This window comes from Dama dama, chromosome 24, assembly GCF_033118175.1.
Source record: "Dama dama isolate Ldn47 chromosome 24, ASM3311817v1, whole genome shotgun sequence".
Classification (NCBI taxonomy): Eukaryota; Metazoa; Chordata; class Mammalia; order Artiodactyla; family Cervidae; genus Dama; species Dama dama.
This window is the reverse complement of record NC_083704.1, coordinates 38,583,567-38,610,103: the sequence shown is the minus strand read 5'-3', so window position 1 is coordinate 38,610,103 and position 26,537 is coordinate 38,583,567.

Here is a 26,537-nt window from a genome sequence, read left to right as displayed (position 1 = left end):
AGTTAGGTTGAGTTGGATCTATAATATGTGCAATCAGTGTGTTAAGCACATTTACTAAGTGTCTACCTGAGTCAGTTCTCAAAATAGCTCTGTGAGATGAATGCTATTCCTCTATTACAGATTAGAAAAAAGACACAAGGACAGGTTATACAGATCTGCCTCAGGTTATATGGCTAGAAGGGGGCAGGGCTGACTTTGGTGGTTTTTTTTTTTTTTTTCCATTTATTTTTATTAGTTGGAGGCTAATTACTTTACAATATTGTAGTGGTTTTTGCCATACATTGACGTGAATCAGCCATGGATTTACATGTGTTCCCCATCCCGATCCCTGCTACCGCTTCCCTCCCCATCCCATCCCTCTGTGTCTTCTCAGTGCACCAGCCCTGAGCACTTGTCTCATGCATCCAACCTGGGCTGGTGATCTGTTTCACCCTTGATAGTATACTTGTTTCAGTGCTATTCTCTCAGAACATCCCACCCTTGCCTTCTCCCACAGAGTCCAAAAGTCTGTTCTGTACATCTGTGTCTCTTTTTCTGTTTTGCATATAGGGTTATCATTACCATCTTTTTAAATTCCATATATATGCTTTAGTATATTATATTGGTCTTTATCTTTCTGGCTTACTTCACTATGTATAATGGGCTCCAGTTTCATCCATCTCATTAGAACTGGTTCAAATGAGTTCTTTTTAATGGCTGAGTAATATTCCATTGTGTATATGTACCATGAACACAGATCGTCTCCAAGCATTAACCATTTAACCACTGCAGTGTACAACTCAGGAGCGGTGAAAGAAAGAATGTTTGGTAGCAAGCGTATAAATTAGAGGATCTTAACCTCAATACTATTAACATTTTTAGGATGTGCATTGTAGAATATTTATTAGCAAGATTAGCCTCTACTCACTAGATGCCAAAAGCAAATGACCTGAATAGTGACAATCAAAACTATTACTGTATATTGCCAAATGTCCTTGAGATGAGTGGGGTATTAGTGGAGGAAGACAGGGAACAAAATCTCCTATAGTATAAATATTTGTACCACTGATAGAAATACTTATTCCTAGAGCAGAAATGCAATACTTAATATTGTCATTTCCCCTATGGGCGTTCATAATCCTAGATACATCTCTTCTTCCACCAATTTTCCAACTATCAAACTGAGAGCAACAGAGGTTATTGCACAAAATGTTCATTTTATAAATCTAATCATTTCATAGATTAATTTCATTAAAAAGCCATAGCAAGAGGAAAGCAAAAACTTTTTAAGTCATCAAGCAATCATTAAATGAATTAAAATAGTAACTCTCAAGTCATTAGTCTGATTTTAGCCAAGCCAAGTAAGTACTATTCCAATATTCTGCACAAAATAGAAAACTACAATTTGAAAGTTCTCCAAGCAGTTGATGGTCCTGTTATTCATTCGATTAGTAAAGGTTCAGAGCATTTGTGAGCTAAACTTTCCCAGGAAGTCATCTTTATACTATTACTGTTAGTCTGTGCAATTAGGATCATTTTTTTTTCTCCCTTGGTGAATGGGTTTTTATGTTATCATTTTGTGTCTCAGGGAAAAGTATAATTTTTAATGGAACAAACCTAAAATCAGCCTCCACATTCCCCCTTAGTGACTTTATAGCATCAGTCTGTGGAAAGGGAGAATTTTGCATTCTAAAGAGAATCAGTTTGAATTATTAAAAACAACTGACATACAATATGAAAAATATTGTCAAAGTATTTGATTATACCTCAGAATACAAGTTTTATTTCTTTGCCAGAGCGGGAAAAATGTGAAATCTATTTGAACTCTAATTCTGAAAGGCAAAATTTTGAACATTGAATATTGGTTATTGCCTATGGCCTTACTGGATAAGAGTAGTTCACCTGTTTGATCCAGTTTGTTCTAACCTGTGCATTTCACATGGCAAGGGCAGAAAGCCCTAGTTCCATTGCTTAACCAGAAATTTTGATCAAGACTTCTTCTATTACAAGTGACAAAAACTTAAACCAGACTCATTTATTGGCCAACATAAAACACTCCAGAAGGAAAGAGTATCTATTCTGAAATATAACTGTTTGGACCTAAATATCATGAGAATGGGCTTCCTAGGTAGGGCGAGTGGTAAAGAACCCACCTGCCAATGCAGGAGACATGAGAGATGCAGGTCGGGAAGATCCCCTGGAGAAGGGCATGGCAACCCATTCTAGTGTTGTTGCTGGGAAAATTCCATGGACAGAGGAACCTGGCGGGCTGTGGTCCATGGGGTTGCAAAGAGTCAAACACAACTGAAGCGACTTAGCACAGGAGTCTCTCTCTGTCTCTGTCATCATCATCATCATCATCATGGTTTGAGTTTCTCTTACTTTGGCTTTTAAAATCATTTTTCACAAGATGAAGAAGTGGGTAGCAGGAGCTTCCATATCACATCCTTACTGTCTCTTGATTATAGAGGAAAGAGAGTCCTCGTTCCCTAACTCAAGTTCTAAAAGAATGTCTAAAAGATTCTGATGGGGCCATCTGGGGTCCCAGTTCCATTTCTTGGCATCTCTGTGGCCAGAAAGGGCTGCCATGATATTTTAGGTTGGATTCCAGTACAAGTAGTTTTATCCAGGAAATTCTCCCTGTGGAAAATGATAAGCAAATGGGGGAAACAGGGTAAAGAAAGGAAAAGAGTCTGCCAAAGCTGCAATATCAGATAAAGTGCCAGCCTCCTTCTGATCCAACAGGGAGCTCTGGACCATAAATTGCATGTCAAAGTTTGTCCCTGTGTGGAAGCAGGGAAGCTGGGCTTGTCACCTGTGCACCGGTAAGTTAGCTACTGGTTGCCCTTAGAGGGTATAATCTCCTTGGCACTTTCAGCTCTGGCTCTCTGGAGGTGAGGCAGCTCTAGCAGCCCAAATGCAAACCTCTGAGGAAGGTTGCAGGTACCAGCCTTCTGCAGCATAGCCCAGGGAAGTTGGGGGCTGGGCACACAGCACTGTTGTTTGCTGCACAAGCTTATCCCTGAGTGGCCAAGGTACTGGTTCTCTATGATTGATAAACTCTGTCCATGGAATTCTCTAGGTAAGAATACTGGAGTGGGTTGCTCTTCCCTTCTCCAGGAGATCTTCCCCACCCAGGGATTGAACCCAGGTCTCCTGCACTACAGACAGATTCTTTACTGACTGAGCTATGATGAAAGCCCAAACACACATTCAGAGAAGGAAAATTACATTTACTGAGAATCTTCTGTGTCACTAACAGTATTTGTTAACAGCTTCATTGAAGTATAATTATAAGACAATAAAGGACATGTATTTAAAGTATAACTTTGAGAAATGTTGGCATATGTATAAATCCATTTAACAATTATAGCAATCAAGATGAAGAACATCTTCATCACTACAGAAGTTTTTCTTTCTTACCCATCACTTTCTCCCTTTTTTGGTTCCTCCGTCCTCGAGCAATTGCTCAAGTGCTTTCTGTCACTATAGATTACTTTGCATTTTCTAGAATGTTATATAAATGAAGTCCTTCAGTAGATACTCTGCTTTTTGACTTAGCTTGAGATTAATCCATGTTGTTTTGTGCCTCACTCACTAGTTCATTCATTTTTATTGCTGAGTAACTCACTATTGTATAAAGTTAAAGTGAAATCACTCAGTCGTGTCCCACTCTTTGCGAGCCCATGGACTGTAGCCCACCAGGCTCCTCGGTCCATGGAAATCTCCAGACAAGAATACTGGAGTGGGTTGCCATTTCCTTCTCCAGGGGATCTTCCCAACCCAGGGATTGAACCCGGGTCTCCTGTATTGTAGGCAGATGCTTTACCATCTGAGCTACCAGGGAAGCCCTATTCTGTAGGAATACTGCAATTTGTCTATCTGCTCACCAGCTGATGGATTTTAGCACTTTTATGTATCATATTATATTTATATTTCATATTCTTTTCACCATACTGTGGGGTAAGTCTTACTGTACTCTTTTTACGAAAGAGATATTTAAGCTCAGAGAGATGAACTAAGATACCTGATCACTTAGCTCATAAGTAGTGGAGCTTAGATCTCAGATTTTTCCCTCAGCAAACTCTGTGCTGTTTTCATCCTACCCATCTTTCTAAGAACACAAATTTGACACTCAGTAATTGATTGTTATTCACTTTAATTAGCAAAATTTACATATTCAAAAGATGTTTTCCAATTTTAAACTCTCACTTAAAAGTCTCGCCTCCAGCTTTGATGCGTTCTTTATGCCGCAATTGGGAAATAACCCATTTCCTGCTCTTTTTCCTCTTGAAAATAATGGAACAGAATAATTCTGTTTTCCAGCACATGTTCAATCTTTGGCCATTTTTACTCTGTTGCACAAAATCATGTATCATTTCACTACTGAGCTACGCAGGTGATAGTTTAAGAAGTCAGCACTAAGTGTGTGCCCTATTTAGACCCCTTGAAGTTTCAAAGTGAAATGGGAAATGATACTAGATGAAAGCATTAGGAATTTCAGCAGTTTTCCCAGTGACAAAACCTCACATCTCACTTAGAAAACTATACCGCACCTACTATCTACTTTGGTACCTTAAATTTCTAAATTTACATTTTTTACTTGTGTATGTACAGTCTCTCCAATAGTAAATTCTGTGAGAGTGTCTACCAAACCAACCCTGTTATAAAATCTGGTTGTCCAAGTTCAAATTTCTAAGTCCATTCAACCAGAGGGTTTACACTCTAATCTTGCCAGCCTACAGTTTCCAGATGAGAAGATGCCTAAGAATATAGTTTGAAAGATTTTACCTGTATTATAATAACATAATAAAGTAGGATCATCATAAAGGAGTTAAGGAGATTAATAAAGTTTGGGTTTAGGAGAATTCAGCAGAATTTGCTGGAGCTCTGCCCATATCCGTGTGTGCACTTCTGTACTTGAAAGGCCAGTTACTGAAATCCCTTTGATTCTTTCTGCCTGTGGTCATTTCTTTGCTTTTGGGAACAGACTGGTCTAGCATTCAGGCCAGGCCAGAAGGGCAAGAAGGTTAATGTCTCCAAAAACAATTCTCAACCAATAATAGGATAAATACTCTAGCTTTCTCACCTCTTAGGTGGGGATAATACTGAAGTTGTTCTGCTTTGATCTCTTACAGTTCCCCTGAGGAATTGAGCCCCGGTTACCCCTACCAGCCACTTGGTCAATAAATCACCTGCTAATGTCTTCCCCACTCCAGTACTCTTGCCTGAAGAATCCCAGGGACGGGGGAGCCTTGTGGGCTGCCGTCTATGGGGTCGCACAGAGTCGGACACGACTGACGTGACTTAGCAGCAGTAGCAATATCTCCCTTCCCTTCTGTCTCCCTTCCCAACTCCGCTCCCCCTATGCTTTCTGTGATTTCTTAAATAAATTTCTTGCACCCAAATCCTTGTCTAAGAGGCTGCTGTTGTGTGCATAATTAATACAAGCTTCCCTAGTGGACCTGGGCAATGCCAGCATCTTTTTCTTATATGTTTGATAATACCTGGTAAAGATAACTCCAGGAAAAACTAGTTAAATTGCAAGGATTTTTTCCTTTATTTTTTGTGATTCTTTTGAAGCATTGACATGCAGTTTTAAATGACATTAGCTCTCCTAGTTGTGTTTGCAGAAGTAATATCCAAGTGATACCCTATTGACATCTATTTCAACTATCCACTCTGGCCTCACTGATGGTGTGCCAATGAAACTGTTGTACGTGACATTTCCATCCTTGCCACTCATTCCTGGGGAAGGAAATTCAAGGAGTTCCCAATATATTTTATTTTTTAATACTATAACAAACATACACTACATTCCTTGTTCTTAAATATATGCAATTTATCTATCAGTATCAGAGAGGGTTTCATTTCTTATTCACTTGCTTTTCTTTCTTTTCCATCCATATGCCAGAGAGAAGGAATTTTAATCTCTAAAGGAGCATTTGTGTAATAGAAGTGATGTCTGTAATTCCTTCAGTGAAGAGCATGAATAAATGATTTGTAGGTTTTTAATGCATTGCTCCAAATACAAGTTTCACTTTGCACAGAAGTTTCAATAAATTGTTTTGTGTCCCTAGAGATCTGCAGATGCCTCATGGGATATGTTGCAGAGAATTCCTTTTAGGAAGAATTTTGTTTATGAGTAATATATTCTCTGCATTTTTCTCCCTCCTATTAATGACTAATGACATTGAATAATATAAGCATGCTGTTTTTCTTTTACTTTTAATAAGAGGTCCAACATGAACTTCAATCTGAAGTTTTCTGGGTGCTTCAGAATTCAGCCCCATGTTTTCACTCAAGGACTTAAAAGCACAACACAACAAGAGTTGAGATCAAATGATAATTTAAGCTTATACAATAATTAACTTCATACTGAAGTGACACACACTACTCTATTTTTATCTATTTTATCTTAGGTCGCTTCAGTCATGTCCAACTCTATGTGACCCTATGGACTGTAGCCCGCCAGGCTTCTCTGGCCATGGGATTCTCCAGGCAAGAATTCTGGTGTGGATTGCCATTCTCTTCTTCAGGGGATCTTCCCAACTCAGGGACCAAACTAATGTCTCTTAAGCCTAACCTGCATTGGCAGACGGGTTCTTTACCACCAGTGCCACCTAGGAAGCCTTTGATGATGATGATAAAAGTCGCTCAGTAGTGTCCAACACTTTGTGGCCCCATGGACTGTATAGTCTATGGAATTCTCCAGGCCAGAATACTGGAGTGGGTAGCCTTTCCTTTCTCCAGGGGATCTTCCCAACCCAGGGATCAAACCCAGGTCTCCTGCATTGCAGGTGGATTCTTTACCAGCTGAGCCACAAGGGAAGCCCTTATAATATGTCTATGATACAGATGCTATTATTATACCCATTTTTTAGATAAATACACTGAGACTTAGAAAGGATAAACATTTGGCTAAAGGGCACACCATCATTATAGTATTTGTATTTTACCCACAAGATTTATCAGTTTGTTCCTTAATAATTAATCCTATTTAGTCTTGCATACAGACCCTGCCCTGCAAGCTAGCCTAAATGTCAAATATTTTGTCTCTAAAACTTAGCAGTTGGAGAAGGAAATGGCAACTCACTCCAGTATTCATGTCTGGGAAAAACCATAGAGGAGCCTGGCGGGCTACAGTCCATGGTGTCACAAAAGAGTGGGACACAACTTAGTGACTAAACAACAACAAGAAGGCACTAGCCACATATAACTATTGAGCATTTGAAATAAGCTAAGGTGTGCTACAAGCAAAAAAATGCACACTGGATTTTCAAGACAGTTTGAAAGAAAAAGAGAAAGACTGTAAAATACCTAATAATCTTTATATTGACTATATGTTAAAAGCCGTTTGGTGTATATTGGGCTAAATAGAATGTTATTGAATTTTTTTGAAAAAGAAAAAGGATGGATAACTAATGAGAACCTACTATATGGCAAAGGGGACTCTATACCCAGTGCTCTGTGGTAACCTAAATGGGAAGGAAGTCCAAAAAAGAGAGGATATATGTATACATATAGCTGATGCACTTTGCTGTACAGTAGGAACTAACACAATATTGTAAAGCAACTATACTCCAATAAAATTTTTTTAAAAAGAAGTGGGCTTTGCAAGCATGAAGACAGGAACACCTTTTGTGGGAGCCCCAAACTTTATGTGTCTCAGAGAAAATAGCAGGATGGCAGAGAACAGCTCTCAGCCTTCTTGTTGTTGTTCAGTCGCTCAGTCGTGTCCAACTCTTTGTGATCCCGTGGACTGCAGCACACCAGGCTTCTATGTCTTTCACCATCTCTCAGAGCTTGCTCAAACTCATATCCGTTGAGTCTGTGATGCCATCCAACTATCTCATCCTCTGTTGTCCCCTTCTCCTCCCACCTTCTATCTTTCCAAGCATCTGGGTCTTTTCTAATGAGTTGACTCTTCGCATCAGGTGGCTGAAGTATTGGAACTTTAGTTTCAGCATCAGTCCTGCCAATGAATATTCACTAGTCCTTCCAATGAATTAGCTTTCAACCTAATTTTGCCTAATTGGCAATGGTGGCTAATCTGTCTTAAGAAAAATTGTTCAGCCTTGTGAGACTGAGGGCTTCCCTGATAGCTCAGTTGGTAAAGAATCTGCCATCAATGCAGGAGACCCTGGTTCAATTCCTGGGTTGAGAAGATCCACTGGAGAAGGAATAGGCTACCCACTGCAGTATTCTTGGGCTTCCTTTGTAACTCAGCTGGTAAAGAATCCATCTGCAATGCAGGAGAGCTGGTTTTGATCTCTGGGCTGGGAAGATCCCCTGGAGAAGGAAAAGGCTACCCACTCTAGTATTCTGGCCTGGAAAATTCCATGGACTGTATAGTCCATGGGGTTGCAAAGAGTTGGACACGACTGAGTGACTTTCACTTCACTTCACTTGTGAGACTGAGCTTTCGACCTCAATGCCAGAATCTTCTATGATCCCTATGCTAACCTTGACGAAGGGGTAATTGGCATGACAACTTTCAGTGCTTCTAGAAATAGCATGTGCTAAGTCCCCTTTTCCCAGAGAGTGTGTCACATAATCTTCAGCACTGTTGTTTGCTTTCTCCTAAGACCTAGCCAGAAGTCATAACCACTGTGGAGTTTAGAATCTAGTGGTAGATAAGCCATACAGGGGCTAAGTGGGAAACATAATGGATATGTTTCTTGTTGTCATGCATATCTTGTTATTTTTTCTGATGTTCAAAAGTTAAGGGTTAAAGGTATAAATTCTGTTTTTCTATTGTCTCAAATTTTAAGCCTTAACACTTAGTAAAGCTAACTCTGGTAAATGTTGTTTTACTTAGAAATCCTAAAGTAGCTTTGACTGTATCTTACAGAAAAAAAGAAACTTTAAAACAGTTAATAAAGTACATAGATTAAAAAAAAAACATAATGCGTAAAAAACATTGAGAAGTAGAGTGTTTGGAGGTTGTGGAAAACTAGAATTTATGTGTCTGTTCTGAAGGGCATACACAAATTTCATGTGACTATGGCTCTGTGGGTTAAAGGTACATGGAAATTCTCAGGACCTACAGATCTCTTTCTCCTGTGACCAAGGTCAGTCTCAGAACAAATAATCTAAAGGTTTCCTGGATTCCTGTATCTTCCTGGGCTGTTGACATTATGGCCATCACTGCACAAGCAGGAAGCCTAGGGCAGAGAAGAAAGAGTCTCTTTAGTCTTGGATGAGTTTTGTGACCCAGCCAGTGTTTAGCTGGTCAGGGTCTTAATTTTCTCCACCTTTTGCTGCTTCTGCAGCAGATTTGACCCTACCAAGACATGCAAAGTGGGAGATGGTTGAGTTGATAATTGGATTGGTTGATTTTCCCGAAGAACTGGGAGATTCAGATTTTTATGTAGGCCCATTTTATCTCTTAACATCTTTATTGATTTATAATTGGAATAGAATAAACAGCACTTACTTAAATTGTGGGGCTTCCCAGGTAGCTCAGTGGTAAAGAATCTGCCTGCCAAGCAGGAGATGCAGGTTCGATCCCTGAGTTGGGATGATCTCCTGGAGAAGGAAATAGCAACCTACTCCAGTATTCTTGCCTGGGAAAATGTGTGGACAAAGAGAAGCCTGGTGTGCTACAGTCCATGAGGTTGCAAAAGTTGGACATAACTTAGCAACTAAACAACAATAACACTTAAATTGTACAATGTGCTAAATTTTTACATAGGTATGTACCTAGTGGTAATACATAGATTTTTACCCCCAAAAGTTTTCTCATGCCCCTTAATGATCTCTTCCTCTTGTCCTTCCCTAATCTACATGCAACTATCGATTTGTGTTATTTCATAACACATTAGTTTACATTTTCTAGAATTTTTTATAAGTGTAACACTGTATGAGGTTTTTTCTACCTTCTGTCAGTAAGCATAATTGTTTTGAGATTATTTACTGTTAGGAATATCAATAGGTTATACCTTTTTGTTGCTGAGTAATATTTCCCTGTGTATGCATGGTATACCGTTGTTTATCCATCAATTGTTAATGAACATTTAGGTCATTTATAGTTTCTATTAAAAATAAAACTTATTTGAAGCAAAGAAGCAAACAAACTAAAAACCTGGCACCATTCCAAAGGCATTAGGTAGTTTATACTTTACACTGTATGGTTGAAAGCTTTCCATATTAGTTTGCTTGATAAAAGAAGTAGTACTTGACATTTTTTTGACATCTCCATCAATTTTAACCTATTCAACTTTGACAATAACCCCAAAATTTTCATATATTTGTTATTTTCATAGTTAAGAATAATACAAAAACTACCTACATGTGCTAATAATTCATTTTTTGATTTATTATAATCTGATGGTATTGATGAAAGACTTTAAAATTATCGTGGGCAGAACAAAAAAATATTCTTCCTCTTACGTTTTAATTTTAGATTTTTTTAGCTTAAGGATGTTGCAGACCTTCAAGTCTGAGATCTAAACGCTTATAGGGTATCACTTTTGTAATTGTTAATAAAATTTCATGTACGAAAGGAGAGGGAGGGGCCAACAGGATTTTTTTTTACCTGTTGAATCTCTAACTTGTGCTATGCATCTCCCACAGTGTTGTTTACTTTCATTCCATTGTCTTCAGCCTTGAAAAGCAGGTACACTGCTCTTCTGCAGCCATTTTACAAGTCACTGTGAGTTCAGGGAACAAGTCCAAGCTGGAAACACAGGGAAGTGACAGGATGGAAATTTGAATCCTGGACTAACTGTGGTCCAGTTTTTTTTTTTTTTTTTTCCTGTTCCAGTATATCCCAAGATGTAGATAAAACAGAACACTAATTTCAAGGACAATGATGGTGTTATGTGAAAATAAAGTTTTCATTGAGGCCAAATGAATCTGGCGAATAGGTGGGAAAAAAGTCAACCAGATTTCTATCCTCTAGGGTTTCTCAGAGATCATGACATGCTAATTCACAAACTGGATCTGGGCTGTCAAAAGAAGAATTCTAAGGTCGTCCCCAAGATTCCAGCCCCTGAGTATTTGAATTCAGTGTAATCTTGTCCCCTTGAATGAAGGTCAGATTGGTGAAGTTGATGGAATATCATGTCTATGTTTTGGCTACATTACATGGTAAATGATTCTGTATGTGTGTGTGTTCTCACTCATGTCTGACTCTCTGTGACCCCATGGGCCCACCAGGTTCCTCTGTCCATGGAATTTTCCCAGCAAGAATATTGGAATGAGTTGCCATTTCCTCCTCCAGGAGCTCTTCCCGACCTAGGGCTCGACCCATTTCTCCTGTATTGGTGGGTGGATTCTTTACCAGTGTCACCAACTGGGAAGTACGTGGGTTCTCAAAACAGCTGACTTTGAGTTAATGAAAAATGGGGTGATCCCAGATGAACCTGATTTAACCAGGAGAAAGTCCTTAAAAGGGACTGAAGTTGTCCTGCTGACCTTGAGAAACAAGCAGCCATGTGTGGTTGCCCATGGAGAGACACTGTCTTTTGTTGCTGAGGGCAGTCTCCAAGAGGAACTGAATTCTGCCTCATACTTCATAAGCTTGGAGGAGAACCTGAGCTCCAGAAAAGAACACAGCTCAGTCAATACCATGATGAATCCCCATGAGAATCTGAGCAGAGAGCCCAGTTAGGACTTGCTTGGACTCCTAACCCACAGAAACAGTGAGATAATACATGACTATTGATTTAAGCTGCTAAGTTTATGGTAGTATGTTGTGTAACATAGAAAACTAATAGAGGAATATAGCATTTGATTGTCAAGAAATCCTTTTGTTTTTTCCCCAGTGTATCTTATGGGACTGGCATTCCATAAAATTAACTTCCAGAAATGCTTCATTTTTAATAACATTTTTTCCATTTTGGAGAAAGGCTAATGGTCCTATCACAACATTTTGCTTCCAGGAATAGACAGATCTTGCTCTGATCAGGAAAAGAAGGGGTGTGTGCTCATTTAGTAGACCCAGACTTGGTGTGGCATGAAGGTAGAAGCCAATGAATTAGCAAGGCAATGCCAGGTAAGAAGAAAAATGTCAAAATTTAACTCATGTGATGGTTAATTTTATTTGTCAACTTGACTGGACCAAGGGATCTTTAGAGTTTGATTAAACATGCCATGTGGGGTCACCCAAGACAGACGGGTCATGGTGGAGAGGTCTGACAGAATGTGGTCCACTGGAGAAGGGAATGGCAAACCACTTCAGTATTCTTGCCTTGAGAACTCCATGAACAGCATGAAAAGGCAAAATGATAGGACACTGAAAGAGGAATTGCCCAGATTGGTAGGTGCCCGATATGCTGCTGAAGATCAGTGGAGAAATAACTACAGAAAGAATGAAGGGATGGAGCCAAAGCAAAAACAATACCTAGTTGTGGATGTGACTGGTGATAGAAGCAAGGTCCGATGCTGTAAAGAGCAATATTGCATAGGAACCTGGAATGTTAAGTCCATGAATCAAGGCAAATTGGAAGTGGTCAAACAGGAGATGGCAAGAGTGAATGATGACATTCTAGGAATCAGCGAACTAAAATGGACTGGAATGGGTGAATTTAACTCAGATGACCATTGTATCTACTACTGTGGGCAGGAATCCCTTAGAAGAAGTGGAATAGCCATCATGGTCAATAAAAGAGTCTGAAATGCAGTACCTGGGTGCAATTTCAAAAACGACAGAATGACCTGTGTTCATTTCCAAGGCAAACCATTCAATATCACGGTAATCCAAGCCTATGCCCTAACCAGTAATGCTGAAGAAGCTGAAGTTGAACGGTTCTATGAAGACCTACAAAACCTTTTAGAACTAACACCCAAAGAAGATGTCCTTTTCATTATAGGGGACTGGAATGCAAAAGTAGGAAGTCAAGAAACACCTGGAGTAAAAGGCAAATTTGGCCTTGGAATACGGAATGAGCAGGGCAGAGGCTAATAGAGTTTTGCCAAGAGAACGCACTGGTCATAGCAAACACCCTCTTCCAACAACACAAGAGAAGACTCTACACATGGACATCACCAGATGGTCAACACTGAAATCAGATTGATTATATTCTTTGTGGCCAAAGATGGAGAAGCTCTTCACAGTCAGCAAAAACAAGACGGGGAGCTGATTGTGGCTCAGATCATGAAGTCCTTATTGCCAAATTCATACTTAAATTGAAGAAAGTAGGGAAAACCACTAGACCATTCAGGTATGACCTAAATCAAATTCCTATAACTATACAGTGGAAGTGAGAAATAGATTTAAGAGACTAGATCTGATAGACAGAGTGCCTGATGAACTATGGATGGAGGTTCGTGACATTGTACAGGAGAAAGGGATCAAGACCACCCCCATAGAAAAGAAATGCAAAAAAACAAAATGGCTGTCTGAGGAGGCCTTACAAATAGCTGTGAAATGAAGAGAAGCAAAAAGGAAGGGAAAAAAGGAAAGATATACCCATTTGAATGCAGAGTTCCAAAGAAGAGCAAGGAGAGATAAGAAAGCCTTCCTCACTGATCAGTGCAAAGAAATAGAGGAAAACAATAGAATGGGAAAGACTAGAGATATCTTCAAGAAAATTAGAGCTACCAAGGGAACATTCCATGCAAAGATGGGCTCAATAAAGGACAGAAATGGTATAGACCTAACAGAAGCAAAAGATATAAAGAAGAGGTGGCAAGAATACACAGAAGAACTATACAAAAAAGATCTTCATGACCCAGATAATCACGATGGTGTGATCACTCACCTAGAGCCAGACATCCTGGAATGTGAAGTCAAGTGGGCCTTAGGAAGCATCACTACGAACAAAGCTAGTGGAGGTGATGAAATTCCAGCTGACCTATTTCAAATCCTGAAAGATGATGCTGTGAAAGTGCTGCATTCAATATGCCAGCAAATTTGGAAAATTCAGCAGTGGCCACAGGACTGGAAAAGGTCAGTTTTCATTCCAATCCCAAAGAAAGGCAATGCCACAGAGTGCTCAAATTACCACACAATTGCACTCATCTCACATGCTAGTAAAGTAATGCTCAAAATTCTCCAAGACAGGCTTCAGCAATACGTGAACCGTGAACTTCCAGATGTTCAAGCTGGTTTTAGAAAAGGCAGAGGAACCAAAAATCAAATTGCCAACATCTATTGGATCATTGAAAAAGCAAGAGAGTTCCAGAAAAACATCTATTTCTGCTTTATTGACTATGCCAAAGCCTTTGACTGAGTGGATCACAATAAAATGTGGAAAATTCTGAAGGAGATGGGCATACCAGACCACCTGACCTGCCTCTTGAGAAATCTGTATTCAAGTCAGGAAGCAACAGTTAGAACTGGACATGGAACAACAGACTGCTTCCAGATAGGAAAAGGAGTACTTCAAGGCTGTATACTGTCACCTTGCTTGTTTAACTTATATATAGAGTACATCATGAGAAATGCTGGGCTGGAAGAAGCACAAGCTGGAATCAAGATTACTGGGAGAAATATCAATAACCTCAGATATGCAGATGACACCACCCTTATGGCAGAAAGTGAAGAGGAACTAAAAAGCCTCTTGATGAAAGTGAAAGAGGAGAGTGAGAAAGTTGGCTTAAAGCTCAGCATTCAGAAAACTAAGATCATGGCATCTGGTCCCATCACTTCATGGGAAATAGATGGAGAAACAGTGGAAACAGTGACATAGTTTATTTTGGGGGGCTCCAAAATCACTGCAGATGGTGACTGCAGCCAAGAAATTAAAAGACGCTTACTCCTTGGAAGGAAAGTTATGACCAAGCTAGACAGCATTTTAAAAAGCAGAGACATTCCATTGCCAACAAAGGTCCTTCTAGTCAAGACTATGGTTTTTCCAATGATCATGTATGGATGTGAGATTTGGACTGTGAAGAAAGCTGAGCGCCGAAGAATTGATGCTTTTGAACTGTGATGTTGGAGAAGACTCTTGAGAGTCCCTTGGACTGCAAAAAGATCCAACCAGTCCATCCTAAAGGAGATCAGTCCTGGGTGTTCATTGGAAGGACTGATGCTGAAGCTGAAATTCCAATATTGGCCACCTCATGCGAAGAGTTGACTCTTGAAAAGACCCTGATACTGGGAGGGATTGAGGGCAGGAGGAGAAGGGAACGACAGAGGATGAGATGGCTGGATGGCATCACCGACTCGATGGGCATGAGTTTGAGTAAACTCCGGGAGTTGGTGATGGGTGGGGAGGCCTGGCGTGCGGCGATTCATGGGGTCACAAAGAGTCGGACACGACTGAGCAACTGAACTGAACTGACTGAAACATTATTTCTTGGTGTGTCTCTGAGGGTATTTCTAGATGAGATTAACATTTGAATCCATAAGCTGAGTAAAGCAGATCATCCTCCCGTGTGTGGGTGGACCTCATGGATTTCACTGAACAAATGGCTAAGTAAGAAAGTACAACAACAAAAAAGGTAGCCAAGTAGAACAAAAGGCTAAGTGAGAAAGAATTGTCTCTGCCTGACTGTCCTCAAGCTGAGACATCAGTGTTTTCTGAACTTCAGATTTGGACTGAGACTCTAACTGGAAGTTGTATCATTGGCTTGCGTGATGCCCTTCTCAGCCTGACCAGTTTTGAAATTCAATCTATCACTGGCCCAGAGTTGATGAGTGATGCTTTCCAAAAGTATACTGATGAAGGGAATTCAAATGCCAACAATTTACACTGCAGTAGTTGGAAAAGACCATTTTGAATTGGCCTAATCAGGTCATCCCTACTTGTAAAAAAACTTGCATTTTTGATGGTTTACATATGGAGATTAAGAGAGAAGGGCAGATCCTGGCTGATTCCTAGGTTTCTGGTTGCTAACAGCATGGTTGGTTGGGGGCAACCTTCATTCACTGAAAAAACAGCTCAGGTTTAGTAGAGAAGGATCATTAGTTAAGTTGATATGTGGTCACTACTGGACTAGCAATATACATGTGTGGGCCATCTGCAAAATAGTTATAATTGAAGCTGTGGTCATGGGTGAGATTTTTGTGCTGGGGGAAGTTTTGGGATCAAAGGAGTGGATCTAGAATTCTTGAAGAATTCTATAGGTATAATTCTATAGCTAATGGGCTGATAGAGCAAGCTACACTTGAAAAGGTGACAAGAACCTTTTGTAAAAGCATAGGAAAGTAGAGTTTGAGCTCCTACTTAAAGGATAATTAAGCTTCTGACTAGAAATCAGCAAAAAGGACATTTGGAGATAGAGGAAACATAATGAGCTGAAAAGTGAGAAGATATAGAGAAGAGCACGTTATGCAGTTTGATTGTTAGGATGAGAGGGATCTGGGATGACAAAAGGAGCTGGTTGTCATATGATGATCAGGCCAGAACATTGTCGTAAAGATTTGCATTAGTTCAGCAGACTTGGGGTTTTTCAACTTGGGACTCTGTGTGTCAGGGCTCTGGACATCCCACGTGCCCCTCAGCTGCTTTGTCTTTCCATATTTGGCTAAGACAGTATTTGGAGATACGAATCTGTTATCTTCCCTCTCTGTATTTCTCTCCATTCAAATGGAAGTTTGCTCTATGCTCACTGTCTGCTCTGTTTCTCCAGTGGGAGACACGTGTTGGAAGCTTAAACTGGCTAGAAAGAGCAGACAGGTGGTGGGAACAGATCAAGTGGATTGGGTGCAGAAGAACCAATGAGTGATGAGGTTTGTGGAAAACTGGGAAGCACTTTTCTCCTTTAAAGAATTCAAATTTAACCTTGAACAAGAACACATAAGGAAGCCACACAAGGATTATCTGCAGGCTGTTTCTCAGTTCCTGTGGACTAAACTTTGGAAGAATTGGGTGAAGAAGGTGGCAGAAAGTTTTTAAAATGCAAATATCTGGGAAGCATAAGATGGCAGAGGAGTAAGTGGACATGGAGTACATCTGTCTCCACGGGTCCATCAGGAAATACACCTTCAGACACAGAAGTGCATGCAGAACACCAGCTGAGAGCGAACAGGAGTACCTGACCAGAAGAGAAGAATATATAGAATTATGCAAAACTCGGTAGGAGGAAGGAACTAGCAGGAAAAACAGGAGTTTTAGTAAGACTGGACCTACTAGTCAGGTGGGGGAACTGAAGCAGCGGTTCGATCCCCACATTGGGGCAATTGTCTGAGTCAGAGGAGAAACATTTAAGGCTGAGAGTGAAACAGCTGATCTGTGGCAGCCTAAATGGAACGAGAATCAGACAGTCCTTGCTGAAGCTATACATACCCTAGACAGGGATGCACGTTCCCAGGAAGGCACAGCAGCTGGGAGCTGGAGTTTAGGGATTGTGGAACAATCCCAGGGTGAGGGCTGCTGTTGGCTTCGGAGACACGGATCAAGGGGATCTGAGGGAGGAGATTGTGGTGGGAAATGCCTGTGGAGGAAAGCTGGGCAGCCATGGAAGCAAGGCAATATGGCTGAGTCACAAGTAGGGGGTGGAGCCCTCACCATAGCCTCTCTCTCCCCACAGGCCAGCATCGCAGTTGAACAATAGAGAGGCTGGCCCATCAAAAGCCTGACGCACTGAACTACAGAGTAGGACCCCACCCAAAGTGCTCCTTTAAGTGACTGATGCGCCGAACTATAGAGTAGGACCCCACCCAGGGTGACCCTTTAAGTTCCTGACACGCTGAACAACAGAGAAGGACCCCAGACAAGGGAACCCTCTAAGTGCCTGAATGGGTGGAGTAATGGAGAAACACTGGCCAAAAAGGCCTTCTGATCGCTGTCTATAAGAGGCTCAAAAAAATACTCTGATAGGGCCATTACTCCTGCAGTGAAGGCAGTCCATGTCCTTGCACACTTGGCGCCACCAGGGTCCCTGCAAGCCAAGCAGTTATGCCACTTTCACACTCAACTCTCACTGGGGCAGAGATGCCACAGGCAAAAAAAAATCTTGCATCTGTGCATACAAGGTCATTTTGGTAGTGTCCAGCTCTTTGTGACCCTATAGTCTGACCTGCCAGGCTTCTCTGTCAGGGCGGGTCTCCAGGCAAGAATACTGGAGCGTATTGGCCAATACTGGTTGCCACACCCTTCTAGATATATAGTGGGCACTATATATATAATATAGAACACTATATTTCCTGCTGCCCTAGCCGCCAACTCCTCTGAATACCTGGTGCTGCCAGAATCCCTGCAACCCAAGCAGCTGCACCAACTCCACACCTGGCCCTCACAGGGGCAAACCCAAGTCCTACAGGGCACACTCGAGAGCAAACCCCAGTGGACGACCCACATGCAGAGGTGGAAATAAAACCACAACTGAAACCCAGGGCCAGTGTGGCTAAGGAAGAAAACCCCAAACCTTCCCAGCAGCTGTACAAGCTGCAGGTTAAATCCACACTGTCAACTAGGCAGACTGTCTGTCTATGGCATATATAAAAGAACACTGAAAGTGCCCACAAAAGAAAACACAGTAGTTCTGATAGCTGTGGACATTGGAGGCAACAACACACAGGAGTAGGACCTGATTAGAATCTGAGATGCCAACACAGCAGGTCCAGAGATCAGCACAGTGTTGGAGGGCATCCTAGGGAAGTGAGCTGGACTGTGACTCCCAGTGAGGGAAAGGACTCTGACAGCAGTGACTCAAGAAAAACATTTATTATTCTTATGTTTTGACTTATTCTGTAGATTCTTTTGGATTTATTTTCTCCCCTCTGCCCTGTTGTAGAGTCAATTTTATTGGCACTATGAAATCTAATTAAGTTTTTGAGCTTTTTTTTTCTCAGTCACATTTTTTATTGTTGTTATAAACCTCTGCCTCTACATTGGGCTTTTGCAATTCTGTGGAGTTTTCTTGTTTTTCTTTCTTTTATCTCTCTCTTTTTTTTTTTCTTTTATCTATTGTTAATTTTAATTTTCAATTTTTTAAACCTATTATTATTTTTTCTGCATATATTCCTTTGTTTGCTTTTCCTGATGTTCTTTTCCCCTTGCAGTTAATCTTCAATGTATATAAATCTTCTTCATCTTCCTCTATCTAACTTTATGTATCTATTATTTCTTTCTTTTCTTTCTTTCCTTTCCTCTCTGCATATTTTTTAGTTTTGTTTACAGTGCTTTGTTTCCCACTTGGTCCTTGGTTTAGTTTGGCTTTTCAGTTTGTGCTTTAGTTAGTTTTCTTCTTAAATGGTAAATATAATTTTTGATTTCCTTTGTTTGTTGGGTCAATCTACTGTACTTTATTTATTTATTTATTTTTGGACTGTTTTGACTTTGCTTATGGGTGTATATGTGTATGTGTATATTCCATTATTTTAATTATTATTTGCCTGATTTTGTAACTGCCACTTGTCTGGGGTTCATCTTTGGTTTCTCGTTTTTGGGTATTTGTTTTCATCTCACTTAATGCCATAAAAAACCACATGTGGAATCTTTGTTCCTGACCAGAGATCAAGCCTTGAGCCTTTGGAGTGGGAGCACTGACTCCTAGAACTTAGACTACCAGAGAACTAACCCTGCTGCTGCTGCTAAGTCACTTCAGTCATGTCCGACTCTTAGCGATCCCATGGACTGCAGCCCACCAGGCTCCCCCATCCCTGGGATTCTGCAGGCAAGAATACTGGAGTGGGTTGCCATTTCCTTCTCCAATGCATGAAGGTGAAAAGTGAAAGTGAAGTCTTTCAGTCGTGTCCAACTCTTAGCGACCCCATGGACTGCAGCCTACCAGGCTCCTCCATCCATGGGATTTTCCAGGCAAGAGTACTGGAGTGGGGTGCCATTGCCTTCTCTAAGAACTAACCCTAGGGATTATCAAATAGTGAAAACTCACACAAAGAAAACTACTTGAATACAAGACCCAGCATCACCCAACCACCAGTAGCACCCTGTGCAGGACACCCTATTAAACAACAAACAAAATGAAAATACAAACACAATCATCAGCAGACAGTATTGCCACCTTACTCAACCTTGCCCATTGAGGGAAAACAAACAAACAAACAAGAAACTCAGCACAAATATCACCCTATACTTATTTACACACATCACTGGACCAACCTTAGGAGGGCAGAAACCAAAAGGAAGAAAGAATTCAACCTTGAAGACTGGGAAAAGGAGACCTCAAGCACAATAAGTTAAAGAAAATAATGAAAAGGCAGAGAAATACTACACAAATAAAAGAACAATCTAGAAACACAGAAGTCCAAATAAATGAAGAGGAAATAAGCAAGCTACCTGAAAAAGAATTTAGAATAATAGTAAAAAAAAAACCTTGTAATGTAAATGTAATATAAATATGTAAAATAGTAAAAAACCTTGAAAACAAAATGGAGAAAATGCAAGAGACAATTAACAAAGACCTAGAAGAATTAAAGAATAAACATACAGAGACAAATGACACAATTACTGAAATTAAAAATACTCTTGAAGGAATCAATAGCAGAATATCTGAAGCAGAAAAATGAATCAGTGAGCTGGATTATAAAATGGTGGAAATAACTTCTGAAGAGCAGAATAAAGTAAAAAGAATGAAAAGAACTGAGGGTAGTCTCAGAGACCTCTGGGACAATATCAAGCATACCAACATTCGAATTATAGGGGTCCCAGAAGAAGAAGAGAAAAAGAAAGGATATAAGAAAATTTTTGAAGAGAATATAGTTGAAAATTTCCTCAACATGGAAAAGGAAAGAGTCAATCAAGTCCAGGAGGCACAAAGAGTTCCATATAGGTTAAACTGAAGGAGAAACATGCAAGACACATACTAATCAAACTAACAAAGACTAAACACAAAGAAAGAATATTAAGAGCAGCAAGGGAAAAGCAACAAGTAACATGCAAGGGAAACCCCATATGCTTAATAGCTGATCTTTCAGCAGAAACTGCAGGCCAAAATGGAATGGCAGAATATATTTAAAGTACTGAAAGAGAAAAATCTACAACCAAGATTACTGTACCTGGCAAGGATCTCATTAAAAATTGATGGAGAAATAAAAAGCTTTTCAAACAAGCAAAAGTTAAGATAAATCAGTGTCAACAAACCAACTTTACAACAAATGTTGAAAGGACTTATATAGTCAAGAAATACAAGAGAAGAAAAAAGATCTACAAAATCAACTCCAAACAATTAAGAAAATGGCAATAAGAACATATATATCAATAATTACTTTAAATGTAAATGGATTAAATGCTCCAACCAAAAGACACAGACTGGCTGAATGAACACAAAAACAAGACCCATATATATTCTATCTACAAGAAACCCACTTCAGACTTAAAGATACATATAGAATGAAAGTGAGAGGATGGAAAAATATGTTCCATGTAAATGGGAAACAAAGAAAGCTGGAGTAGCAATCCTAATATCAGACAAAATAGACCTTAAAATTAAAGAATATTACAAGAGATAAGGAAGGACACTACATAATGATCAAGGGATCAATTCAAGAGGAAGACATAACAACTGTGAATATCTATTCACCCAACATAGGAGCACCTCAGTACATAAGACAAACACTAATAGACATAAGGAGGAATTGACAGTAACACAATAATAGGAGGAGGCTTTAACACCCCTCTCACACCAGTAGACAGATCATCAAAGCAGAAAATTAATAAGGAAACACAAGTCTTAAATGATACATTAGATGAGAAGGATCTCATTGATATCTTCAGGACATTCCATCCAAATGCAGAAGAATACACCTTCTTCTCAAGAGCACATGGAACATTCTCCAGGATAGACCACATCTTGGGTCACAAAGCAAACCTTAGCAAATTTAAGAAAATTGAAATCATATCAAGCATCTTCTCCAACCACAACGCTATGAGACTAGATATCAATTACAAGAAAAATATCTGTAAGAAACACAAATGCATGGAGATTAAACAACACATTTCTAAATAACCGCCAGATTACTGAAGAAATAAAAAAGGAAATAAAAAAATTCTAGAAACAAATGAGTGAAAACACAACAACTCAAAACCTGTGGAATGCAGCAAAAGCAGTTCTAAGAGGGAAGTTTATAGCAATACAATCCTACCTCAAGAAACAAGAAAAACATTGACTGGACAACCTAACTTTATACCTAAAACAACTGGAAAAAGAAGAAAAGAAACACCAAAATTAGTAGAAGGAAAGGAATAATAAAGTCTGAGTAGAAATAAATGAAAAAGAAATGAAAGAAACAATAGTAAAGATTAATAAAACTAGAAGGTTGTTCTTTGAGAAGATAAACAAAATTGACAAACCTTTAGCCAGACTAATCAAGAAAAAAAAGAGAGAAGAACCTAATCAACAAAATTAGAAATGAAAAAGGAGAGGTTACAACAGACAAAGCAGAAACACAAAGGATTATAAGAGACTGTTATGAACAACTGTATGGCATAAAATGGATAACCTGGAAGAAATGGACAGATTCTTAGAAAAGTTCAATCTTCTGAGATTGAACCAGGAAGAAATAGAAATTATGAACAACCCAATTGCAAGCACTGAAACTGAAGCTGTGATAAAAAAATCTCCCAAAACACAAAAGCTCAGGACCCTATGACTTCACAGAATTCTATCAAACATTTAGAGAAGAGCTAATGCCTATCCTTCTAAAACTCTTTCAAATAATTGCAGAGGAAGGAACACTTCCAAATTCATTCTCTGAGGCCCCCATCACCCTGATACCAAAATCAGAAAAAGACAACACAAAAAAAGAAAACTATAGGCCAATATCACTGATGAACACAGATGCAAAAATCCTCAACAAAATTTTAGCAAACCGAATTCAGCAACACATCAAAAAGCTCATACACCATGATCAAGTTTGGTTTATTCCAGGGATGCAAGGATTTCTTCAAAATATGCAAATCAATTATTGTGATACACCATATTAACAAACTGAAAGATAAAAGCCATATGATAATCTCAATAGATGGAGAAAAATTTTTGACAAAATTCAGCATCCATTTATGATTAAAACTCTTCCAAAAATGGGCATACAAGGAACCTACCTCAACAGAACAAAGGCCACATATGATAAGCCTACAGCAAGCATTATTCTCAATGGCAAAACACTGAAAGCATCCCCCCTAAGGTCAGGAACAAACAAGGGTGTCCACTTTCACCACTGTTATTCAACATAGTCCTGAAAGTCCTAGCTACAGCAATCAGAGAAGAAAAAGAAATAAAAGAAATACATATCATAAAAGAAGAAGTAAAGCTCTATTTGCAGGTGACATGATACTGTACCTAGAAAACCCTAAAGATAGTGTCAGAAAATTGCTAGAGCTAATCAGTGAATTTAGCAAAGTTGCAGGATACAAAATCAACACACAGAAATCATTTGCATTTCTATATACTAACAATGAAAAATCAGAAAGAGCATTTAAGGAAGCAATCCCATTCACCATTGCAACAAAAAGGATTAAATATCTAGGAATAAACTTACCTAAGGATACAAAAGAACTGTACACAGGAAATTATGACACTGATGAAAGAAATCAAAGATGACATAAACAGATGGAGAGATATTCCATGTTAGAGAGATATTTCATGTTCCTGTGTAGAAAGAATCAATATTGTGAAAATGACTATACTACCAAATGCAATCTGCAGATTCAATGTGATCCCTATCAAATAATTAATGACATTTTTCACAGAACTAGAACAAAAAGTTTCACAATTCATATGCAAACACAAAAGACCCGAATAGCCAAGTAGTCTTGAGAAAGAAGAATGGAACTGAAGGAATCAACCTTCCTGACTTCAGATTATGCTACAAAGCTACAGTCATCAAAACAGTATGGTACTGGCACAAAAACAGAAATATAAATCAATGCAACAAGATAGAAAACCCAGAAATAAACCCATGCACCTATGGGTACCTTGTTTTTGACAAAGAAGGCAAGAATATACAATGGGGCAAAGACAGTCTCTTCAATAAATGGTGCTGGGAAAACTGGACAGCTAAATGTAAAAGAATGAAGTCAGAATACTTCCTAACACAATACATAAAGATAAACCCAAAATGGATTAAAGACCTAAATGAAAGACCAGAAAATATAAAACTCTTAGAGGAAAACATATGCAGAACACTCGATGACATAAATCAAAGCAAGATCCACCTCCTAGAGTAATGGAAATAAAAATAAATGTAAACAAGTGGAACCTGATTAAACTTAAAAGCTTTTGCACAGCAAAGGAAACTATAAGCAAGGTGAAAAGACAACTCTCAGAATGGGAGAAAGTAATAGCAAAAGAAACAATGGACAAAGGATTAATTTCCAAAATATTCAAGCAGCTCATACAACTCAATACCAGAAAAACAAACAACCCAATCAAAAAGTGGGAAAAAGACCTAAATAGACATTTTCCAAAGAAGGAATACAGATGGCTAAAAACACATGAAAAGATGCTCAACATAGCTCATTATTAGAAAAATGCAAGTCAAAACTACAATTAGATATCACCTCACACCAGTCAGAATGGCCCTCATCAAAAAGTCTACAAACAATAAATTCTGGAGAGGGTGTGGGGAAAAGGGATCGCTCTTGCATTGTTGGTGGGAATGTAAATTGATACAGCCACTGTGGAAGATGGTATAGAGATTCCTTAAAAAACTAGTAATAAAATCAATGTATGACCCAGTAATCCCACTCCTAGGCATGCACCCTAAGGAAACCAAAATTGAAAAAGACACACATATCCCATTGTTCACTGCAGCACTATTTACAATAGCTAGAACATGGAAGCACCCTAGATGTCCATTGACAGATAAATGACTAAAGAAGTAGTGGTACATATACACAATGGAATACTACTCAGCCATAAAAGGAACGCATTTGAGTCAGTTCTGATGAGGTGGATGAACCTAGAACCTAGAATACAGAGTGAAGTGAGTCAGAAAGAGAAAGATAAATATCGTATTCTAACGCACATATACAGAATCTAGAGAAGTGGTACTGAAGAATTTATCTACAGGGCAGCAGCAGAGAAAGACATAGAGAATAGACTTATGGACATGGCAGAGGGGAGGAGAGGGTGAGATGTATGCAAAGAGTAACATGCAAACTTACATTACCATATGTAAAATAGGTAGCCAATGGAAATTTGCTGTATGGCTCAGTAAACTTAAACAGGGGCTCTGTATCAACCTAGAGGGGTGGGATGGGGAAGGAGATGGGAGGGAGGTTCAAAAGGGAGGGGATATATGTATGCCTATGGCTGATTCATGTTGAGGTTTGACAGAAAACAATAAAATTCTGGAAAGCAATTATCCTTCAATAAAAAAAAATTTTTTTAGGTGCAAAAATCTACAGGTATACTAAAAGGTGCTAAAGAAGCAAGGGGACAACTTCCCCTTTTCTACCCCCTAAGTTGGGGAAATTCCTCCCAATTGCAGTAAGAAGGGACCAAAAGCAGGGCTTATGAAGCCCCTAAACTCCCTCCATCCAGGTTGCCTCTGCTACTCCTGGGTCATGTCTGCCTTTGCTCTGAGGCCCTGCTTCCTCAGAGCAAAGGCAGACATGTCCCAGAAGCAGCAGAGGTTTCAGCACTGGAAGGGGCCTCAGGCCCAGGGACAGTGAAGAACTCAGCAGCTGCTTCCCGAGCACCACACTTGACTGAGGGCCAGGGAAGACCCTTTACCCCTCACCTGGGGCTCTGCTTAGAATCCCAGCACTGAGGCTGTCTGTGGAGGCGAGGTCATAGGTTAGACTAAGATTTTTCTTTCCTTCTAAAAAGTGAAGTGCAGTCGGAAAGTTGAAGTCAGAACTTAGGCTAAATTATTTTTAAAATAACAAAAATAAGCAGTTATGACAAATTTCACCATCTGTCTTTGAACCAAAGATTCGTATCTGTTGTATACATTCTGGAGTTCCAACAGCATTGTCTGGAAATAAACGGGGCTCCCTGCTATGGGTCACTCATCATGCTGGTTTGCCTGGGCCAGGGGCTTCTTCAGTCTTTCAGTGCTAAATTGTTAAAACTGGGAAAGTCTTGAACAAAACGGGAAGAACTGGTTACTCTTGCTGCCAGTGAAACAGTTATAAAATATGGCTCAGAATAAGAACAAGTTTTTGAAAAGGAGAATATCTAACCAGAGCTGTGTTTGGGGAAGATCCATCTCCTTACTGTATGTAGGGTGAGCTGGGAACAAGAGGCTGAAGCCTAGCTCTAGGGGTACAGTGGCTCTAGTGAGGGGAAAGAATGCTTGAAATAGGAAAGAGACTACAGGAATACAGAGGAGGGACAGGATTCAAAAGACCCTGTAGTGGTAAGTGACCACACCACCAAACTGTTCTATGTGGAGTCAGGTTTGATGACTAAATAGAACCTTAACTGTGCAGGCTAATTTAGGCAATGGCTTCTTAACAAATAAGAATTAGAAACCCTAACTTAGGTGATAGAATATTTTCTATCTTTAGTTCTGTCAGTTTATACCTATCTATTTATAAAGACTTGGGAACACATTCCCCATCAGGCTAGGATAGTGGTTTTCAACCAAGGAAGACTTTGCACCCTCCCCGTAACCCCAGGGAGCATTTGGTAATGTCAGGAGACGTTGCTGGTTATCACAACTGGGGCTTCTACTGGCATCTTGTGGGTAGATGCCAATGATGTGTCTAAACATTCAACAATGTGAAGGGTAGCTCCCCGCAACAAAGTATTAA